Source organism: Saccopteryx leptura, chromosome 3 (genome assembly GCF_036850995.1).
Source record: "Saccopteryx leptura isolate mSacLep1 chromosome 3, mSacLep1_pri_phased_curated, whole genome shotgun sequence".
Classification (NCBI taxonomy): domain Eukaryota; kingdom Metazoa; phylum Chordata; class Mammalia; order Chiroptera; family Emballonuridae; genus Saccopteryx; species Saccopteryx leptura.
Genome location: NC_089505.1, coordinates 243992179 through 244005155, shown reverse-complemented (window position 1 = coordinate 244005155; position 12977 = coordinate 243992179). Strand labels below are relative to the sequence as shown.

General features: G+C 39.6%; 1 protein-coding gene across 3 annotated transcripts in view; it reads left to right on the top strand.

Moving 5' to 3' along the window:
- The window catches only part of ALMS1 (ALMS1 centrosome and basal body associated protein), a 236177-nt gene that overhangs the window by 71335 nt on the left and 151865 nt on the right, over window positions 1–12977 (top strand). The window lies entirely within an intron of this gene.

Genomic DNA, 12977 nt, shown 5'->3' with positions numbered 1-12977 from the left:
ATATAAGTGGTTACATCGATAACTGTCTAAGCACTCCTTTACCTGCATGCCATAAGTTTTGGTTTGTTGTGGTTTTTTTTTAATTCATCCAAAATATGGCATAATTTCCATTGTAATATTTTGTTGTTGTTAACCTTTAGGTTATCTGGGAGTGTGTTGTTTAATTTCATATAATTAGGGATGTCTATTTGTTGGGATCTCATTTGATTTTATTTTTTTGGGAGAACATATACTTTGTGTGATTTCAATTTTTAAATATTATTGAGGCTTGTTTTATGTCCTAGCATAAAGTTTATCCTGTAGAATGTACAGTTTGAACTTGAGAAAAATGTGCATTCTGCTGTTGTTAGGTGGTGTGTTCTATACATCTTCTGTTGTAGTCGATGTATAGTGTTCCAGTCTTCTGTATCCTTATTGATCTGCCTACTTGTTTTTCCATTTTTGAAAGTAAGGTATTGAAGTCTCTAGCTGTTACTGTTTGTCTGTTTCTCCTTTTCTGTGATACATTTTGAGATAATATTAAGTGCATTTATGTATACATATTATAACTTATGATATTATATTTCTGATGAATTGACTTTTTTTGTGGTTATAAATTGGCCTTTAATTCCAGTAATGTTTTTTGTCTTAAAGTTTTATTTTGTCTTAGGTCAGTATACTTGTTCTAGCTCTATGTTTGCTGTTTGTATAAAGTATCTTTTTTTATTCCTTTACTTTCAGCCTATTTATATTTTTTAATCTAAAGTACATCTTTTGTAAATAGCTTATAGTTGGGTCTTTTTTTATGCTGACTGATAACCTTTGCCTTTTGATGTGATTGTTTAATCCATTCACATTTAATGTCATTAATAAGATTGGATTTACATTTGTTATCCGTGGCTCATGTTCTTTTTTCTCTTCTGTTTCTACTTTAATGCTTTTTATTGCATTAAGTGAATATTTTTTAGTGTGACATTTTAAGTAATTTAATGAAATTCCAGTTTTGTTTTGCTTTTTTAGAGAGAGGAGAAAGATAGGAAAGGAGAGAGATGAGAAGCATCAACACATAATTGTAGCACTTTAGATGTTCATTGATTGCTTTCTTGTATGTGCCTTGATTGGGGGGGAGCTCCAGCTGTGCCAGAGACCGCCATGGGGTCATGTTTATGATCCCATGCTCAAGCTGGTGAGTCCATGCTCAAGCCATATGAGCCTGTGGTCAAGCCAGAAACCTTGGAGTTTCTTGTCTTTTTCTTTCTATTCAGTGAGAAGAGGGGAGGCAGAGAAACAGACCCCTGCATGTACCCCAACTGGGATCCATCCGGCAAGCCCACTAGGGGGCGATGCTCTGCTCATCTGGGGCGTTGCTCTGTTTCTCAGCAACCTACTCTCCCTAACGTTTGAGGCAGAGGCCATGGAGCCATCTTTAACACCTGGGGCCAATTCGCTCTAATTGAGTCATGCCTGCAGGAGGGAAGAGAGAGAGAGAAAGGGGGGGAGGTGGAGAAGCAGATGGGTCCTTTTTTTATGTGTGCCCTGACCAGGAATTGAACTTGGGACATCAATGTGCCAGGCTGATGCTCTACCACTGTGCCACTTTCTGGTCAGGCAAATTCCAGTTATTTGTAATCAAGTTATATCCTTAGTGGTTACTCTAGAGCTTACAGATTTATCAGAATGTACTCTTAATTTATTCTAACTTTATTTTAATGTGATACAGAGGTGTTACTCCTTATATAGCTCTATTCCCTCTTTTTTTTTTTTTTTGCTATTTTTGTCATATATTATATATTGCACCTATATGTATTATAAACAGTAATACATTGTTCATTGTTAAAATTATTTATATAATTTTAAGTATTTTAAAGGAGCTGAGAGAAGTAAGGAGAGCAGGTATTTATTTATAGAGCTTGTTATATTAATCTTCCAATTTACCATTTCTTCATACTTACTTATTTCTTTATTTTTAAGTGAGAAGAGGAGAGATAGAGACAGACTCCTGTGTGTCGCTGGACCGGGATCCACCCGGCAACCCCTGTCTGGGGCTGATGCTTGAATCAACCAAGTTATTTTTAGCGCCTGAGGCTGTTGCCCTCAGACAAACCTAGCTATTTTCAGTGTTCAGGGCTGACACTTGAACCAGTTTAGCCACTGGCTGCGGGAGGAGAAGAGAGATAGAAGGGGGAGAGTAGCAGATGGTCACATCTCATTTATACCCTGACCAGGGATTGAATCCAGGATGTCTACATGCCTGGCCAATGATCTATTCACTGAGCCATTTGGCCAGGGCCCCAATTTACCATTTCTTACTCTCTTAATTTCTGTGGATTTGTTACCATACAGTGTTGTTTCTTTACTCCATTCTAGCTTTGCTCTATCCTGCCTCCTTTTGATGTTATCCAGTATGTTAATTTCTATATGTATAGCCTCAGTATACAATTATATACATAATGCTTTATGTAAAATTGCTTTTAAAATTTGTTGAGAGAAGGAACGGAAACATGCAAGTATGCTGTCTTTTTGTAATTACCTATATAATTATCTTTTTTAGTGCTGTTTGTTTTGTTGTGCAACTTCAAATTACTATGGTGTCACTTGCTTTCAAGCTGAAGAACTTCATTTAGTATTTCTTGTAAGATGTCTTACTATCAAGAAATTCTGTTTTTGTGCATCTGGGAATGTTTTTATTTCATCTCTTTCAAAGATAGTTTTGCTGAGTTTAGATATCTTTGTTGACAGTCTTTTCTTTCATCCCCTTGAATATATTCCCATTATTTACTGGTCTTTATTGTTTCTAATGAGAGATCAACTATTGATCTTAGTGGCCCTAACATATATGCGATTTGTTATCTTGCTGCTTTCAAGCTATTCTTTTCATCTTTCAACATTTTGCTTATGATATGTTGATGTGGATCTGTGTGTTTATTCTATATTGAGTTTATGAAGCCACTCAGAAATGTAGATTAGTGTGTAGATTAGTTTAACTTCAAATTTGGGGAGTTTTTAGTCATTATTTCTTTGATGTGTTTGATAAGTCCTTAATTGCAGTTTCTGCTACCCCCCACACCCATATAAATGGGTCACACTTTTAATTTTCTGTCTCACAATTTATTTTATTTTTTTTTATAAACTGTGAATTTGAGATAGAATATTGTTGCAGCATTGGATACTGATCCCTTCCCTAAGCTGGAAATGTTGTTTTGCTTATCTGGTTATTTAGGGGTTGGGTTGGTGTGGGGAAAACAGCTTTGTTAGGCTTGCTTGCTGATTTACCAGTCGGTAATTTTGCTTGATTCACTAATGAGCACGTGGCAACGCCATGTGTGGATAGTCTATGTAAGGCTACAGGTGCTTCTGCTCAGGGCGGATTGCGGATGATGGATTGTGACTTGCCTGCCTATCACTGTGAAGGGCCATTTTGCTTTTTGCTTCCTGCTGTGAGAAGCAGTTTTCCTCTGCCTGTTTGCTTGTCTGCTGTTGTGAGACTTTATTAAACTGTAATGGCCCAACACTTTCTGGCTTCACAGTTTTTCTACCATCAGTCCGAATTCAGTGTGGACCTGCCAGGCCTTGGCCACTGACATTACATCTGGTGTAGTGGGCAGAATTCGGAGAAGATTGTTATGAAGCCACCAAAACACTTGAAGCATGGAGTAGAGGAGTGGTCATTGTTCTCCAGCGTATGGTTCCCCATGGCTGTCCTTTGGAGGGCCGTGGACTGGGTGTTTTTTATGGCCTTGTGAGAAGCAACCAAGAGTTGTGCAAGAAGCTGTCCATGGTAAAAAGCTCCAGGATGAGCTGCAGACCAAGCGCCAGCAATGGCATGAGCTGGAATGGTCACTGGCGAAAGAGCTGCAGTTCTGAGAACTGCAGGTCAGGCTACAGGCTGAGAACCAGTGATGGTGGGAACTGAAATGAGTGCTGAAGAAGGAGGCCAGCTGCTCTTGAGAGCTGCAATGTGAGATGCAGGCTGAGCACCAATGGCGCCTGGGACTGGAACGGTTTCTGGAGAAGGAATTAGAGATTTGCAAGTTGCAATTTGCCCTGGAAGCTGAACGTTGGTGGCAACAGTTGTTGGAGAAACAACTGCGGGCTCAGGAGCTTTGGCTTTAGCTTCAGGCCAAAAGCCAGCAGCTGCAGGAGCCAAAGCAGGTGCCAAAGAAAGGGCAGCATCTGTGCCGGTGGAGTGGCTCTGAGTTAGCAAGAACAGGTGTTTCCTCTTCCAAGGAGGAGGTTTGGGCTGAAACTGCCATCCGCCGACTCAGAGCCTGGCTGGCAGTCACCCAGAAGATAAAAACCCAGCAGCCAAGACTCTCTCGGGCAGGCACAACCCCCTATGCAGGTAGTGGAGCACTCTGTGGTCTGGCCCTACACCCAGGCAGAGCTGATGGAGGTGGGGGCACAATTCAGGCAGAAACCCACCGAGTCCCTGGGAGCCTGGTTATTGCAGTTGTGGGACAGGGGTGGATGTCATCATGCTCTCAAGAGCCACCATTATTACTCACTCCTCCCTGAGGCAGTATCTTTAAAACTGCTAAGACAACCCAGGAAACCATACCCTATTAGAATGGGTGATGGCTGCCATTTGTACAGTCTGGCACAATGCTGAAGACTTGCTGGGGACAGTGAGTAGGTGGCAGTCCTATAGTGAGCTGCCCCAGGTCCTTCATGAACTAGATATGAAGAATGCTGCTTTCTTTTTTCTTCTTCTTATTTTTAAAGATTTTATTCATTTTAGGGGGGGGGGAGGGGGGGGGAGAGAGAGAGAATGAGGAAGGAGCAAGAAGCATCAACTTTGACCATATGTGCTTTGACCAGGCAAGCCCCTGCAGGGTTTTGAACCAGCAACCTGAGCATTCCAGGTTGATGCTTTATCCATTGTGCCACTATAGGTCAGGCCAAGAATGCTGCTTTCAATGCCAGGTACTGTGGGCATGATGAAGAAGTGTTTACAGCAGGGATGAGTGACCTTATTTTTTGTAGTGCCTCATCAGCCCTTTTTGGGTCACTGGTGGCTATCCTGAGCCCCTATGTAGGGCAGCCCATCAACACAGTTACATAGATGGTAGCAGATGTGGAGGAGCTGGAGGCAGCACAGAATCATTAAGCTTTGAGGACTGCTGCCTGTGCTGCCCCCTTCTGCCCCTGACTAACAAGAGAAATGGGCCTGTAAAGGCTACCTGAACACAGATGTGGTTAGATTTGATTGTGGCTGGAGCAGATAGAAATTGGATGACTAATAAAGGAGGTCTAATAAAGTGCTGTTAAAGCTTTGGTGGCAGCTTGAGCCAGAACAGAGGTTCCAGCTGCTGAAAAAGTGGGGGAAATGGGTGACCGTAGCAGCTGCCAAGAAAGTAGCTGGCATTCGGTTGCATGGTTGCAGAATTACTTGTTGGAGACAGCTGAGGGAGAGGAGGATCTCCCCCCCCCCCCCCCAGACCCATTATCCCAGTTTGAATAGGTGTCATAGGCCTCAAATGTGTTTGACTCCACCAGGCCCTGTGAGCTTGGACCTCTGAGGGGTTTGGATGGGGCTTGTGGCAATGGACAGAGTGCTGTGGAAACGCACTGAGGTCTGTTAATAAAGAGCTGTGTGGCTAGTTGCCTGTAATGGACATTTACCTTGATGATTTGCACAGACAGCTGGGCTATGGCACCTGTGGAGGCTCTCCTGCACTGGGAAGCTGCTCTCACCCAGTTGCAGATATGCACCAAGGACACTTTTTCAATGGACATAGCCCTGGACTATATAGGTCAGGGGTCCCCAAACTACAGCCCGCGGGATGTGGCCCCCTGAGGCCATTTATCCAGCCCCCGCCGCACTTCTGGAAGGGGCATCTCTTTCATTGGTGGTCATTGAGAGGAGCATATGTCCATTGGACTACTGGTCAGTTTGTTGATTTAAATTTACTTGTTCTTTATTTTAAATATTGTATTTGTTCCCGTTTTGTTTTTTTTTACTTTAAAATAAGATATGAGCAGTGTGCATAGGGATTTGTTCATAGTTTTTTTTATAGTCCGGCCCTCCAATGGTCTGAGGGACAGTGAACTGGCCCCCTGTGTAAAAAGTTTGGGGACCCCTGATATAGGCCCTCCCACTTACTATGCAGTAGGGGGCTAAAGGTGGGCCTCCAGTTAAGTCTCTGGACAGAGTGCTCAGGGAGACATTGTGGAAGGCATCTTTGTAATTATTGTATAACTTGTGCTGTTGCTGTAGTCTCTTTGTTTCTGTAATGTATCTCCTCACACAGGAACAATCTTGGAAGATACCTGTCATGTAGATTGTGAGGTGAGCAACCCTAAAGGGGCGGAATGTAGGGAAAACAGCTGTTAGGCTTGCTTGTTAGTTTACTGGTTGCAAGCACTTTGCTTGAGTTGTGTGTGAGCACGTGGCAGCGCCACCTGTGGATAGTCTGTGTAAGGCTACAGGTGCTTGCGCTCAGAGCAGATTGCGAATGGTGGATTGTGGATTGCCTGCCTGCCACTGTGAGGGGCCATTTTGCTGTTCATTTGCTGCCATGGGAAGTGATTTGCCCCTGCCTCTTTGCTCATCCACCTTTGTGAAACTTTATTAAACAGTAATGGCCCAACACTTTCCGGGTCTGCAGTCTTTCTACTGTCCACCCGAATCCAGTGTGGACCTGCCTGGCCTTGGCAGTTGGACTAGTTCAGTGAAGTCTGATTCTCCTGCAATATGCAGTTTTTGAATTTCTTTACCAGAAATCATTAGCTTTTGGCACTTGTACAGCCTCCCTGAACTTGGCTTCCTCTCTGTCCCTTGCTCCCATGCATGTGGTTTTAGCTTAGTTCTCTTTTACTATCTCTTTTTGTTAAGCTTCTTGTTTGTATTCCACTATTGGTATCAGGTGTTAGCCTCAACTAATGCTAGTTAGCTGATTGCTGTATGGTTTTTCATCAGTGCCTTGAGGCATAAATTGCTCCACCATCTGATTCAATTAATGTCAGGCCCTTTATTTTAGAAGTATTAGGCTATGTTTTCCTATTTAGTGGATTGTCTGTTCATTTTGTTAATGGTTTCCTTTGGTGTGCAAAAACTTTTTAGTCTGAGGTAGTCCAATTTATTTTTGTTTGTTTCTCTTGCCCTAGGAGATATATTAGAAAAAATATTGCTACAAGAATGGCCCAATGTTTGAAATTTCACTGCCTGTGTTTTCTTCTAAGATTTTTATGGTTTCATGTCTAACATTTAGGCCTTTAACCCTTTGAGTAGTACAAACGTTCATGTATGTCCTTATGCCTCCTGACCATCCAGAGTACGATCATACAAATGTAAGGCAACATTAAAAGAAGGCAAACGTATGCTCTTCTTGTTTCCATAAATTGGTTATCAAACAAACATGATTTTAAGTTAATACAACTGTAACTGGAACTAATTACATATTTTGGAAAAAAAAAACTCACTCCCAGGGATCATTGAGCATGAAAAAAACTCACTACTCAACGGGTTAATCCATGTTGAGTTTATTCTTGTGTATGGTGAGAACATGGTCTAGTTTACTTGTTTTGCATGTGTAATTCTGGTGATGGAGGCCAGGTAGGCTCACATTGGATTTGGGCAGACCACAGAAGAACTGTGGAGCCAAAAGACATTGGACCATTCTCATTTATTGGATTCTTGCAACTGTGGGTGAGCAGACAGGCTGGGGAAAACTGCTTGTAGCAGTAGAGGGTGAGCAAACAGGAAAACTGCCTCTCATGGTGGCAGGCAAGGGATCAAGACAGCCATCCCTATAGCCTTATATTATACAGGCTACACTTACACGTGGCCTTCTGCCACATGCTCACGTACTAATCATACATACAGAGTGCTTATAGCCAGAAAACAAGTGAGCAAGCCGAACCACAGCTGTTTTCCCTGCAGCATCTATCTAATTTTCCCAACACTATTTATTGAATAGACCATCTGTACCCCATTGTATGTTCTTGCCTTCTTTGTCATATATTAATTAATCATACAGGTGTGGGTTTATTTCTGGACTTTCTATTCTGTTCCATTGATCTATATGTCTATTTTTATGCCAGTACTATATGGTTTTGATAACTATGGCCTTGTACTATAGTCTAATATCAGGCAGCATGATTCCTCTACTTTGTTCTTATTTCTCAAGATTGTTTTGGCTATTCAGGGTCTTTTGTGGTTCCATATATTTTTTTGGAATATTCTAGTTCTGTGAAATATGTCATTGGCATTTTGATAGGAATTGTGCTTTAGGCAGTATGGACATTTTAATTCTTTATTTATTTTTTCATAAATATGGTATTTATTTTCACTTTTATCATGTTTCGTTTCATCAGTGTCTTACAATTTTCCAAATACAGTTTTTTACCTCCTTGGTTAAATTTATTTCTAGGTAATTGCAAATAGGATTGTTTCTTTATTTTTTCTTTCTGATAGTTTATTGTTGATATATAAAAATGCAACTGATTTCTGGATATTTATTTTGTGTCCTGCTACTTTACTGAATTCATTCAACAGTTCTAGTAGTTTGATGAAATCTTTATGGTTCTCCGTGTACAATATGATATCATCTGTAAATATTGCCAGTTTTACTTCCTCTTTTTCAATTTGGATACCTTTTATTTCTTGTCTGATTGCTGTGGCTAGGACTTCCAGTACTATGTTGAAAAGGGTGAAAACGGACATCCTGTCTTGTTCCTGATCTTCAGGGAAACACTTATAGTTCTTACCCTTTGCTTAGGATGTTGGTTGTGGTTTTGTCTTATGTGGTCTTTATACATTGAGGTATGTTCCCTTTATTGCCACTGTTTATAGAGTTTTTTTATTATAAATGGGTGCTGGATTTTACTGAATGCTTTTTCTTCATCTGTTGATATGATCATGTGGTTTTAAAATACATCTATCTATCTATCTATCTATCTATCTATCTATCTATCTATCTATCTATCTATCTATCTATCTATCTATTTTTAAGTAAGAGGAGGGGAGAGAAGAGAGACAGACTCCAACATGCGCCCTGACCGGGATCCACTTGGCAACCCCTGTCTAGGGCACATGCTCTAGTCAATGGAGCAATCCTCAGCACCCAAGGCCAATGCTTGAATCAGTCAAGCCACTGGCTATGGAAAAGAAAGAGAGAGAGAAGGGAGAAAGGGAGGAGAAGAGAAGATGGTTGCTTCTCATGTGTGCCTGACTGGGGATCGAACCTGGGACATCCTCATGCCAGGCTTATGCTCTATCCACTGAGCCAACTGATAAGGGCCCACTACTTTTACTTTTTAATTGAATTTATTGGGGGGTCACGTAGTCTTTATCCTTTATTTTGTTAATTTGATGTATCACGTTTACACTTCATCTTAGCCAAAGGGTTGAGAAGTGATAATGTGTATGACATTTATTGGTTTGCAGATATTATACCACCCTTGCATCCTTGTATTAACTTTATTTGATCATTGTATAAGATCTTTGTAATGTATTGCTGGATACAGTTTGCTAATATTTTGTTGAGGATTTTAGCATCTGTGTGCATCAGTGATATTGGCCTATATTTTTTTTCTTTGTAGTATCTTGATCTGTTTTTGGAATTAGGATAATACTGGCTTTGTAAATGAGCTTGGGAGTTTGGAATAGTTTGAGAAGGCTAGGTGTTAGTTCTTTTTTTAGTGTTTGGTAAAATTCACCCGTGAAGCCGTCCGGTCCAGTACTTTTGTTTTTTGGGAGTTTTTTTATTATACTGCTTCAATTTCTCTAGTTGTAATTGCCTATTCAAATTCTCTGGTTCTTCCTGATTCAGTTTGGAAGATTGTATGTTTCTAGAAATTTATCCATTTCTTCCAGATTGTCTAATTTGTTGGCATACAGTTATTCGTAATTTTTTCTTACAAACTTGTATTTCTGTGATGTTAAGTTGTTATTTCTCCTTTTTCATTTCTCATTTTATTTATTTGGGTTCTCACCTCCCCCCCCCCCCCCCCTTTTTGATACTGTGGTTAAAGGTTTGTCAATTTTACCTTCTCAAAGAACAGGCTCTTGGTTTCACAAATATGTTTGTATTTTTTTTTTAGACTCTATTTTGTTTATTTCTTCTTTGGTCTTTGTTATTTTTCTTCTTCTACTCACTTGAGGTTTCATTTGTTCTTTTTCATGTTCCTTTAAGTGTCAAGTTAGATTGTTTATTTGAGATTTTTCTTGTTTCTTGAGACAGACTTATAGTACCTTTTAGGACTGCTTTCTGTGTGTCCCATAGATTTTAGGTTGTTGTAATCTCATTATCATGTGTTTAAAGAATCTTTTGCTTTCTTTCTTGGTCTCATTTTTAACCCATTCATTGTTTACTAATATATTATTTAGCATCCGTGTGTTTGAATGTTTTTCAGGTTTTTTTCTTGTAATTGATTTCAAATTTCCTACTATGATGGTCAGAGAAGATACTCAATATAATTTCAAGTTTTTAAAATTTATTGAGACTTGTTTTGTGTGCACTACATGTGGTCTATCCTAGGAAATGTTCCATGTGCACTTGAAAAGAATGTATATTCTGCTGCTTTGGGATAAAATGCTCTGTTGATATCAATTACATCCAGGTCATCTAGTGTATCTTTTTAGGCTGCTATTAATTTGTTGAGTCTGCCCAGACCTCTACACCCCAGCACAGGCAGCTGACTCCTTAGCTCAATGAGCTTGGCAGTTGGAGCGACAAGGAGTCCAGAAAGTGGGGCTCTGTTGCATTTTTTCAGGCTGTATGAAGGGAAGTGCTTCTCCCAAGAAAGATGATGTCTGCAGTGTGGGAGAGAGACTCAGCACAGGGATTCTCGTGACTGTCCCTCAGCTCTTTCCCAGAGCTACCAACCCTACTCTCTTCTCATACAACTCTAGTCCTCTCTGTCCTTTCTTGCTAGAGTGCAGGGTGAGTGGCTGCAAGTGAGCTTTTGTGTGTTGGCTCTTTCAGGGGGTGCCTGTGTCTCTAGCAGACTATAGTCTCTTCCTGGCAGACAGAATCCTCTGATTTTCACAGCCAAATGTTATGTGGGTGCCTTTTCTCAGCTCTGATGCTCAAGGCTGGAAAGCTTAGCATGGAGTCTCAACCCCATACTCCTGAGCAGGAATCTTTGCCACTGAAATATCCCTCTGGAATCTCAGCTGCTACCCAAGGGAGCTGAGACTGTCCTTTTCATGTCTCTGCCCTTTCTACCAGTCTCAATGTGGCTTCTTTTGTGAATGCTTATTAATAATAATACTTCAGCTATTCTTCATTTGGTTATTCAGGTTGTTCTATAATTTAGTTGTAACTCCAGTTTGGTCCTGGGAGGAGGTAAGTGTAGCTTCCACCTACTCTGCCACCATCTTGGGTCATCTTACCTTTTTTATTTCTGATTTTGAGACCTTTTTTTCTTGGTGAGTCTAACCAAAGGTTTGTCCATTTCGTTTACCTTCTAAAAGAATCATCTTAGTCTCTTTGACCTTTTCAGTCTTTAGCATTTATTTTTTCTCTGGTCTTTGTTATCGCCTTCTTTCTGTTAACTTTGGGTTTTGTTGATTCTTTTCTAATTCACTGAGGTATAAAGTTAGGTTATTTGAGGTTTTTCTTTGTAGACATTTGTCCTATAAACTTTCTGTTAGAACTACTTTTATCACATCCCATAAAGTTTGCTGTATTATATTTTCATTTTCATTTGTCTTAGGGTATCTTTTATTTCTCTTTTGTTTCTTCTTTGACCCATTGTTTTATTCAGTTTGTTAATCTGTTTTGACTTATTAATTTTTGATCCTTTTTTTCTCACAAAAGATTTCATAATTCCTGTCCTTCTAAAGTTACTATGCAGTACATTCTATCCTTTTCTTTTAGTTTTTTAAAGAGTTAATACTTGATATTTCTACTTTTTTAGTTTAGAATTCAGTCCTCATTTTATTCTATTTTCAGTAACTTTTGAAGCTCACTGGTTGGTTTAGAATAGAAGTCAGTTGTAGTGAAAAGAGTTCAGAATTTTCAATTAGAATTAGAAGGCCAAAGTGCCTGTTTTTTGTCATTTACTCACTACAACTCTAGGGAAGGTTATGTTTATTACTCAAAATGTAGTCTAAGAACCAGTAGCATTGGGCATTACCTGGGAGCTTATTTGAAATGCAGAATTTGAGATCCAACCCCAGAAATAGAAAATCAGAACCTAACAAGATCTTTACATTGAGCAGCAGTGTTACATAGTTATTTTTGAAATTTTACTTCTTTCTGTAAAGTACATAGGTAATATTTGCTGTGTATAGCAATCATTTTATTACCATGTTTTACCAATTTACTTATTGTCTATTTTTTTCTATTAGAATATAAGCTCTGTGAGGCAGAATTAAATTGTGAGCCATGTTTGTTTATTTATTTCTCCTATTTTCTACACTAGAACAGTTGCTGGCCCATACTAAAGTCTTTTTTTTTAATGAACAAATGGAAGAACACATTACTTGTCAAATCTTGCCATTTTCATTGTAGTTATTTATTTTCCATTGCCATTTAGAACTATTTTTATTTAGAATTACAAATAAGAATATTTCCATTGTTGAAGAAAGTTTTAGATAGTATTGCTTACACTTTTGCATTCTTTTCCCCACATAGTACCTATATATCTGCAATACAGCTCTGAACATGTCAGTAATTCCCTATGCTATATAGAATTAAGTACAAACTCCTTTGTGTAACCTTTAGAAAATTTACTGTTTCATATAGTTAAAAAGACATCTTTTTTTTTTTTTTTTAGTGCTATCTTTATTCATTTTAGAGAAAGGGGGAGAAAGAGAGAGAGAGAGAAGGGAGAGAGGAGGGGAGAGGAGCAGGAAGCATCAACTCCCATATGTTCCTTGACTGGGCAAGCCCAGGGTTACGAACTGGTGACCTCAGCGTTCCAGGTCAACGCTTTATCCACTGCGCCACCACAGGTCAGGCTAAAAATACATCTTTTTATGGGTGCACTTATTAGCAGAGTCAGTTAAACCCTCTGCATGCATGGGATACATCTGGGCCATATTGTAT